The sequence below is a fragment of the Rhipicephalus sanguineus genome, unplaced genomic scaffold (genome assembly GCF_013339695.2).
Source record: "Rhipicephalus sanguineus isolate Rsan-2018 unplaced genomic scaffold, BIME_Rsan_1.4 Seq1015, whole genome shotgun sequence".
Lineage (NCBI taxonomy): Eukaryota > Metazoa > Arthropoda > Arachnida > Ixodida > Ixodidae > Rhipicephalus > Rhipicephalus sanguineus.
The window spans coordinates 58,139-68,725 of NW_023614171.1; positions in this window are offsets into that span (position 1 = coordinate 58,139).

A 10,587-nucleotide genomic window follows, 5' to 3' on the forward strand; every position below is an offset into this window, starting at 1 on the left:
CTTGAAAGTCTGGGCTGCTGCGTAGAGCTCGGAGAATGTGATCGGGGCATCCAAGCGCGAGTTCTCCTCTCCTTGATATTCTCTCGCAACGGGTGGGGTTGCCTGTTCCTCCCCGGTGTACATGTTTTTATGTGTTCAATGAGTTCCTCCTCCGAGCCTTGGTATTCCCCGATTATTCGTCGCATGACATTTGCTGTCTCGGTGCGTGTGCTAGTTGGATCTAACATGCAGCGAAGAATGGCCCAAGTTTTCTTTGTACTTAGGTTTCCTCTGAGGGAGTCGCAGAAACTGCGCCAGTTGTGGTTATTTAGCTCTTTCGCATATGTGTTAGCCTTTTCTGCCAGCAGGGCTATTCGGTGTCTAAGTTTGCGATTGTGCCGCTGCCGTTTCCAGCGCTTGGTGAGGCTTCTGCGAGCTTCCCAGAGGTGAGAAAGATGACTCTCTATTGCCGGTGTTTCGGTGTGGTCTGGATCTCCCTTGTGGTGGCAGCGTAGATTTCCCGGAGGAACGTTATCCAACACTGTGCGGTGGCTGGTGGTGAGAAGGCACCTAGTTGTTGGCGCTCTCTGTACTTCTGCCAATCTGTGAGCCTGGCTACCCCTAGATGTTGTCGAACCTTGGCAGTGTTTATAGAGATACATAAGAGGAAGTGATCGCTGCCTAGTGTCTCCTCCAGGTTACACCAAGTTACACCCCTCTCATTGTTGACAAAAGTAAGGTCAGGCGTGGTGTCCCGCGCAACGCTGTTTCCCATTCTAGTAGGGATGCCTGGCTGTGTGATCAGCAAGAGTTCGTGGGACTGAGTCGCGTTGAGTAGGTTAGACCCCTTGGTCATGTCTCGTTTATATCCGCATTGAGAATGCCAGGCGTTGAAGTCCCCGAGGAATATTAAACGATCTTTCGTTGAGATCAAGGCGGATATTTGACTTAGAATTGCAGAGAAATCGGCCGTATGATCTCTAGGGGGGCTATATACATTAGTTATTAGGCATTTAGGGCGCCCCTTTTTGACTGGCCAGATTGTAACTATTTGATGGTGGATTTCTACCCCAGGTGCTTTGGTGACAGTGATAGCCAGGTCTTTGAGTGCCAATGTTGCGACTTCTGGGCAGTCCGGAACGCTGTAAAAGCGGTAACCCTGGATAGGCATTCTATATTTCCCCACCTCCTGAAGACAAATAAGGTCAGGCGGGACGAGCGCCGCCTTGATGTATTATGTTAGTGCAGCATGTTTGTTGTGCAGTGATCGACAGTTCCACTGCCAACTACGAGATTCTCTTGATGTTGAGCTGTAGGTCTAGCCAGAGTACGGGCTCTCAAAGGGTCCTTCTGTGTCTGTGGTTACAATAACCTTTGGATCCCTGCTATCCGGACTAGAGCTGTTTCGCCGTTTTTGCGTTTTCTTGACACCTTTGAGAGAGTCATCAACGTACCTTCTGCGATTTCGAAGCTCAGCAAAGAATAACTGCATTTGCGCGCACATGTTATCCAGTTTTCCTTCCAGCTGTTGTGTGGTGGGTGGAGGTGGCAATGCCGTGGGCTGGGTTTGCGGCTGTGTATGTGGTGTGGCCTGTGTGTTCGGTGGTTGTGCGTGTGTGTTTGTCTTCTGTGTTGCTCCCTGCGCCGTCATCGCTGTCATTTGGCGTTTGAGCGCTTCTAGTTCGTTTCTCATGCTGTTCAAGCTTGCCCTAAGTTGTCTGTTTTAAGCTATTATTTTCTTGTACTCCTCATTGTGTGTGATAGGTTTGGTCGTGGAGGACGTGGCCGCTGCCCGGCTTACCTCGAGTGATGGCGTTGCCGAAGTGGCGGCCGTCTCCTTCGGTGGTTCCCCGAGTGGTAGTGGCGATGTCCGTTCTTGCTGGGTGCCCCCTCGTGGACGAGAGTGGGATCTGCTTTGACGGGTTGCCGATGACTTGGACCAGGCGCTTGCTTGCCGAGGGGATTGCAGTGTTGCCCTTTCCGGTTGATCACGCTGTTGGCTGTTCTGGCCTTCGGCGAATTCCAACTCCTCATCTTCAGAGGAGAACCAGCGTGGGTACTATGTTGCATCTTTGGGCTTGTCGGTGTGTTGTCTACCTTGAGGTGGTCTCGGTGGCTTAAGGCGTCGTTGGCAGCTCCGATCCCCGGTGATGTGGGCACCCCCGCAAAAGCGCACTTAGGTTCACATGGATGTCCGTCCGCTGGGTCTCTGAGTCCACAAGTGTGGCACAGGCGCAAGTCTGGTGGGGACAGACGTCCGTCCGATGTCCCTTTGCATGGCATGTTTTGCACACCTGCACGGTAGCACGGTAAGGATGACATAGGAGTTCGCCGCCGTTGTAGTAAACCACTCGGGGCAGCGATGGGCCGCTGAAAGTGAGGGCGGCACTCTTTGTGTCGCCGATCATTCTTGCGTGGATAAGTTCGACGCCTTGAGTTCGTATCGGCAGATTTGCCTTGATGGTTTCCGCCGGCGTTCGGGGTGGAAGGCCATGTATAACTCCACGAATAGCGTCGTCTCCGGTGGCAGCATATACGTTGACTGCGTGTGCACGTCCGTTGACTGTGAGGGAACTGATTTGGCGGGCCCGTTGAGCAACGTCCTGACTCCGTGTGGAGAGTATGGCAATATTAGAACATGGCTTTATGCGGAGCAAAAATTGCTCACCTCTGATTTCGTTGTTGCAGGCTGTGACAATTGCTTCGGCCAGGGCCGGTGTGCTGATAGTCTTCAAAGGCATTCCCTGGTGGGGTCTCACAACTATCTTAACATCCTCTTTGGGAAGTGGAGGAAGTTTGGGTGTCCGTCTTCGTCGTTCATATGGTTTTGTCGGGCTTGTGCTGGCCGTCGCGTCCGTTCCTCTTTTGCGCTCTCGCGCTTGCTGCTTCGTTTGCCTTAGCATCAATACCGTGTGCCAGTCGTCATCCGTCCGCGGGCGTCCCTCAATGTTTTGTCGGCTTGTGTCGGCTATTCCATCGTGTCTGCCATCCATCGTTGATGACCCTGGTCCCGTGAGATTCATGTTCTCCGCTGGTGTGGGCTCACCATGGCTAGAGGTTGTGGTTTCGAACGCGTCTAGCGTCCCCGTTGCCATGCCGAGGCGCAGCGGCGGCCGCGCCGAGCTGGCGTTTGGGTCAGCGACGGTGGCTCGTGGTTCCGGGCTTTCAGGTTCGCTGCGTCCTGTCAGCCTCACAAATACCGCAAAGGTGGCATCACCGTGTTCCCTGTGTTCACGAGGCGATTGGTATCCTGGTTCGATGGGTTGAAGCACTTCAACAACAAAATCACATGAAATACAGAGCGCTGTGCAAGCCGTGCTGAGCTGCTCGGCGCCCCATAGCGTCCTCCTAGCACACAGAATAATCAAGGAGACGCAAGCCTTTCAAACGATTTCGATAAGTACGGGCACTCTGGTTTGGTTGACGATGCAAATTATTACGTACTACGAAACACTGTATGCAGCGCGTGTGTACTGCTGCTGGAGCCAAAGCATGCATGGCATCACCTACCTCTTACAAAAGACAGCCATAGTAATTGCTCTAACAACGTTGCGAGTTTTACACAATTATATCGCTAACTTCTAAGCTACGAAAATCATCAGGTGACATGTCAAGTCATTATCCGTAAAAAGTTCTCCTTAATCTAATGATTGTTTGAAATGCGTCTTGAGAGGGCGACACGTAGTGTTATGGGTTATATTTTGCCTTAAGGGCCTTTAGAGGATGTTATTGAAGTGCAGGGTTCCGACATTTTTAAGCATGCTCAAGGACTCACGGTAGGCGAAGAATAAAAAAAGATGGTTGATCCCTCCGTCATAGGAATTGGAATAACACAAAAGTAAAGGTTGCCCTTGCAGTAGTAGCTGAATGTTTACTGTACATTGATAGAGAGTTTGCACTATGTATATTGATGTCTGGCAGCTATACCACCGTTTAACGTGGATGTACCCACTTTTATCAATCACTCGTATCAATCCTTCGTATCAATTAATGTATTGATGCGAAACTAAAAGTCATTGTCATTGTCATTGATGATTGGTGGTATATCTCCATCCTGACGACTAACGTCCATGTTAAATGATTAAACAAACCCTTGTGGTAGCTCTAGTAGTTAACGGTGAAAGCGTTATCAGAGAACGAGGTGTGATAGCCAGAAGAGCGTCGCATATTGGACGCAGAACTTGGTCGCCATCCCGCGGCATGTTAAAATGTGAGTGAACACCACGTGCGGACTAGAGGGAAACGCAAAGCGCGACGTGCCGCCCCGGAAGACCGGCAGCGATTTCTCTCGGGGCGAGCGCTTGAGAGGGGAACGCGGTGTTATACCCAGGTGATGCAGGCGCGCGTCGCAGAGCTATTTTTGCTTTGGATTAGCGTGATGCTATGAGCGAGGCCGACACTTTTACGATGCTTGGGATAAGATCGCCACCTCACGGTGTTAAGGCATTGACAAAATTGAACTTCTATTGAAAACACGCCGCATGGGATGGACGTGTAACGCGTTGAAGGTGCTAATCGCGGAGGCCAGAGTAATGACGAATTGCTTTACTTTACCGCTCCCAGAGGCAACACCACCCCGCCGATCGGGAGAGTGGTAGATATAAAACGCGTTTTGTAAATCCTCTAGAGTCTGTGACCGTGGCGCAGTGGATAGCGTTCCTTGCATCTGTTGTTGCGGACCGAGCGGTCGTGGGTTAGATGCGCGTTGACGGAACTTCTTTTTTCTTTGCCATATGATCGTCTACATTTTTTCGACGTCATTTCCGTGATGGAAATACGTCACTGAAATCTTGGTGGACCCCGGCATAAAACACTTTCGTGTTAAAAAAATGGAAATGTGTTTTTTATGTTTGTTCGGAATGACAGGACCTTCCGTAACAATACTGCTTACCCCCATATTTTCGCGCATTTCGAATGAGTGAACAATACTAGGTTTGCGAGACCAATTGACGAGCAACGGCACCCCGTTTTCTCAGGCCGTGCACAACCTAAGCCTTTTGCATTAAGTGAAAAAGAACGTGGAGGCGACCCTAATCATTGTCTAAGGTGTCTGGTAGTGGCCCTCGCACGTCGGCATTAGCGTCCCTTGATGCATCAGAGTGGCGAGTTGAGTTTTTTGGTACAAAGTATTAAAAAATTGCAGCGCAAAACACACCATGCACACACTCAGACAGAGAAAGACTCAGACACAGACACGCACACGCACATACACAAAGACTTTTCAGAAGTCATAGTTTCACGCTGAAAAACTGTTCAACGTTGGGTATCCCCAGCCCCACTTCATTTCGGTCACAGAGAGCCTTCTCGAGAAAATGCGCAGTCATCCGTAAGCGTGTGAAGCCAGCGCACCAGACAGGCAGAAGGTAGCGGTGGTAACTTATTCTTGTTGGCCTCCCTGCAGGCCCGTAGCCAGGGAGGGGCCCTAGGGGCACGGGCCTCCTCCCCCCTCAAAATTGTGATGGAGTAGGGTGTTTTACCGAAAATAAATGATAAAGATTGGTGTTTTTCTTAAATTCTCAAGGTTTTCAGCAAGTCCCCCCCCCCCCCGCCGAAAAAAATTCCTGGCTACGGCCGGCCTCCTTGCCTTTTTTCTCATTTTATAACACAAAGGGAGGGATGTATGCCAAGGTCCACCATGGCTTCACTGACGTATTTTCGTCACGGATTTGACGTTGTAAAATACGCACTAACAGATGACAAAGAAAAAAATCTAGAAGGAAAAGCTCCGTTGCAGGGAGTCGTACCTGCGACCCCTCGATCCGCAGCGCACGGTGCAAAACTACTCGGAGCGTACGTTCTTCACCTATTAATGGCGAGCTATTTGTATAAACCATTAACCGTTCGCGGTAGTTAGAGCTCGGTGGCTTCAGCGTGTTCTTGTTATCACTAGCGAGATGGCGCGAAGAGCGCGGTGAATGTGCTTTAAAGGTCGTCGTCCGACGCGTTGCGATGAGCGCACGCCTCTACAGGGCGTGGTCGCTGGTGCGCGCGCCCTTATCTCGTGATGGCGGTGGCTTGCATGTCTTGTGCTCTCACCGCAACTTTCCGCTGACGTTACAGAGAGCACGAAGGTCAGTTCGCTTGTTGCAGCGGCCGCGATTCGGAAAGAAGTGCGATGCTCACACGCAAGGAAGTAACAACTGTAACATTTCTTAGTTCGCGCTCGTCTTGTGTATTTTTTTCCCTGCGTCCTTGCGCCTTTAGAGCGCGCTGCAACATTCAGCTGCTCGCCGTTCTTCGCGTGGCATTACAATTTCTTGCACAATAAACGCTCAGTACGTCTCTGAAGACACGTTTAATTTTCGTGTTATACCGATTCCTATTATGGGGAATCAGCCATGTTTTATCTCTTTCCCTTCTTGTGTGTGCACAAGCTTTCACGCTATCTGGAAATGGTGGCCCACCGGTATGAAGTGAGTCATATTCAGTGCACTGCACAGGCTGTCTAATCTCTGCAGAATGGCTGACCCGGAGGCAGGGATGCAGCAAGTCTGCAGCATAAAGCACCGGCGGCCATTTTGTTGGATGCGCACAAGGGGTGGTTTGCGAAACTCCTTTAAAGTGCGGAAAAGTGCATGCTGGCCAAACTGAAAGATGCGTAAATGATAGTTTGAGGGAACATGCCAACAACGCCAAAAATACCCGGAAAGCAGAAGATTTTGAAGGTTCCTGGCTGGCCATTGTATATTACCTGCCAGGATTGGTCATCCCAGCAAAAACACTCCTGTCCTTAAGAAGAGCAAAAACGCTCATTACTCGTGAAATGTTAGAAGCATAACGTATTTCCTGTCTCAGAGAGGGATACATACAACTCTCAAATAAAGACGGCGTACCTAGCATATGATGATGTTTTTGTCGGACAGCAGGTACATATGTGTGTGTAATTTTTTTTTACAATAAAAGCCGTTGCATGTTCAGCCCACGTCCTTGCCGTTTTCGTTGCGTCCCTGGTTTCTGCGCTACAATTTCTCAGAACTGGTGTATTCCTTCGGTTAACATTATGTTGCGCGCGCTGCCAAAACAGATATCAGAGGCCTCGTACAAAGAAGCGGCTGGTAGAGACCTCCTCCGCCAGGTGCTGCAACGATCCCAGCTGCTGAGAATGTTTCAATGAACTCAATCAATTAATTCCCATTTAACTATCCTGACAATTACATGGCCCTCATATTGCGTTTAGTTTTGCCACCATATCAAATGTATCCTATATGACTCTTAAAACAGTACCGTCATTTCTTTTAGGAGACATGTTTGGGATATTCATAAAACAGAAAGAAATTGCTCGAATGAATGTGCTTGGCAGATGAAGAAGAGTGGCCCTCTGTGTTGGCCCCAATGTGAAGGCCACAAGAAGCCGATTTCGCGGACAGTGCATTGCAGGGCGCAGATTCAACTCGGTGCACAGTGCTTCTGTTAACAATGCTGTTTATTTGTTTGTTTGTTTGCTTATTCAATTTCATACGCGGTTGCCCAAATTGTAGACGGCAGTACATAAAATATGTACTCAACTATGGAACTCCTTTTGCCGTGGGAGCGATTGCGATCAGTGTCTAGAATGTGCGGTTTGCTAAAAAAGTGAAATGAGTTATAGCTAATATGTGCCTTACTATGAAGAGCTGTATTCGGGTGTCTGTAAGCTATCGCAGTTGAAGGAAAGCGCAATCTATTGAGGAGAAGTCAATCGTTTGAGACCTCATCGGAGGGAAAGTATGCAGCTGTACCTATACACATATCAAAGAGGGGTTTGACTTACAAACGATTCAGAGAAATATGGGCACTCCACCGTAATAGTGGGCGATTGAAAGTGCGGTGTGCTGCACTAGCACATGCAGTGAACACGGCACACTACTGCCGGAGCGAAAGACGTGCCATCTCCTACATCGCATCAAACGCACCCGGAGTAATCACTACTGCAAACCTTGCGAGTTTCATGAAGTATTTTTACGTCTGATCAACAAAAATGCCAGCACATCATTATTAAGTCATTCTACGTTAAAAACATTCATTTCATTTATTTTGGTTCGAAGTGCGTCTTGAGAGGGCAACAACTTATTATCATGGCTCAAGTTTTGCTGTAAAGCACTTTTGAACATTTTATTTCCGTGCCCATTTCAAACTTCTTAAAGCCTGCTTTTATACTTCTACGTTTTTTAATCAAGCCTATAATAGCGCTCAGTGTTCTTTGCCATGAATTGCCTCGTTCGACCGGGATCAATTGTTGCCGACTGAGCAGGCCTGCATGAAAGAAAAAGAAACGTGTGACTATGCTCTTTGTTTCTGTTTTGCCAGCTCAGATACAACAATAGGTTATTATAACTGTTTTGAAAAAGCTTTTTTACACAATGTAAAAAACAAAAACTTCAACATATTTCGGTAATTAGGGGTACTACACATCGGCACAGCTATGTGCCACGTCAAACATCGCTGTCTTGTACTGGACACATCATTACTATAATACATGACTAAGATGTGACATAGAGTACAAAAGAACTCAGTGGAATACCATGACACAATGGATACCATGATACAGTAGATGCAGTGAAGCACAATGGTTTACTGACGAAAGTGATAAACACAGATCGGGAGGGTAGGCACACAAGAGCATCAACAACGACTCGACGAGCACAGTCTAGCATCACGTCGGTCCAAAAGTAACCTGTACCCTTTCATGCTCAACGTCGACAAAGCGGCACGACCGATGCCACAGAAATCGCGCTTGCCTAGGAAGAAGAGCGTCTCAGAGAGGAAAGCGAGGGTCTCGTGTCTCATTCTGCCCAATATCGGCCACAAAGCATGCCTGCGGCGATTTCCCGCCACGGCCGCATCTGTTTTCGCCAAAAGCTGAACTAATAAATGCGCGGAGGAGTTCCCGCGCGGAAAACGGCCGTCGGCTACGAATCGTCACACACTGTCCGCGGAAACCTGCATGGACAGTGCGCCATAAGGTGCGTGCTACTGCGCATGCAAGGGTCGCATGACGGTCAGTTCCAACCGTATGCAGTTGGGGCACGTGGAGACGCGCACCACTTGCCAACGCTGCAACCGATCTCGAGCAGAGAGTAAGCCCAGCCCAACCGCCAAAAAAATCACGGAGATGGCCTGGCGACGCCGCTACAGTTATTCGTTTCATGGGCGGTTCATTATAGATTGACGGTGCTGGGGAAGCACGGGCAGCAGAAAGGCGGTCATTGTGTCTACCGCATTAGCTTCGCTGACCTCTATCTCGGGGCACGTAGCCTCTAGATGTCGGGGAAATGCCAGAAGGGCTCGATACGAAAACAGTAGTTCAGTTGACCGGGGATTGTAGTTTACAAGGTTAGCCGGCGTCAAGACACGTAGTAATCGCCTAAGGTGGTAACGCGCCAGGGTCTGTGCGAGCGTACCGTCGCTAATTAGTATTCTCAAGAAAGTGCGCAGGCACAAGATAGAAATGGTGGAAGAAACATCAGGGAACGCAAAGGCGCCACGGTCTCGCGGTTCAGCTAACGTCGGACGAGATATAATTCTGTGCCACCAGACCAGAAAAAACGAATTGATGCAACTTTGTACTTTCCTTGAGTCGCGAAGCGGGGGTTTTACAATATGGCAAAGGTACACAATTTTCCTATAAATCGGTTGCGATAAGTACCCGCTTTGCAAGAGCAGAAATCACAATGTTTGGCAACTGACATCATTTTCGAGAGTTTGTAGAACGAATGACCAGGTGTTGTCATGTAGACCGAATGCATTGAAAGTGACGCCGATGATCGTAGTGGTAGGAGACGATACTGAAGGCGATGTGATACTGATTGACCGCTGGGATTGCCAATAAAGAAATCTTCGCTTTAAAAAATTAAAACTTGCACCTGGGATCATGCCGAAATTATGAAAAGTATAAATGGCATCCTCCAGCGAGAGTTCATTATGGACATATAGGGTAATATCATATGCAGCATATGCAGTGCCCTTTACTTGCGTATCACCAGGTAGGGGTAAACGTCGAATCTGTGGGTCACGTTCAAAGGCCCTTAAGAAGGGTTATCATGCAAGGACAAATAGAACTGACGGATGAACATGCCTGACGGAACCCTCGCGTGACTTGAAAAGGGTGAATCTCACTGGAATCTAGGTAAAGGGTACGTACTTCCTGAATTGGTATACATGGCGTGAATGAGGTGAATGAATTTGTCCGGGAAACCAAATGCATGTAAAACATTTAGTAAGCAGTCATGCTGAATGAAATCAAAAGCTTTTTCCTGATCTAAGGAAACCAGCAGCCATTGGGCTCATCGGCCAGTGGTTGTAGTGGATGATGTCGCGCGTTAACAATGTATCGGTGTGAATTTCTCGCCCCGGAATGGAACAAACCTGGCGGGAGCGATTACTCATGCAAGAGACGGACTGATTCGGTGCACCAGGATGTTGGCCAAGAGTTTGTAATTTACATTGTGAAGGGTAATAGGGCGCCAATTTTCCGGTCGCGTGGACAATGGGTTTTTAGTGGGAAATAGTGTAATACGGCCTCTGTAGAAAGAGTTCGGGAGGATAACATCTTCGAAACATTAACGAATGACGCGTGACATAAATGGCCCACGACAGGCCAGAACTGTACGTAAAAACTCAGCAGCATGT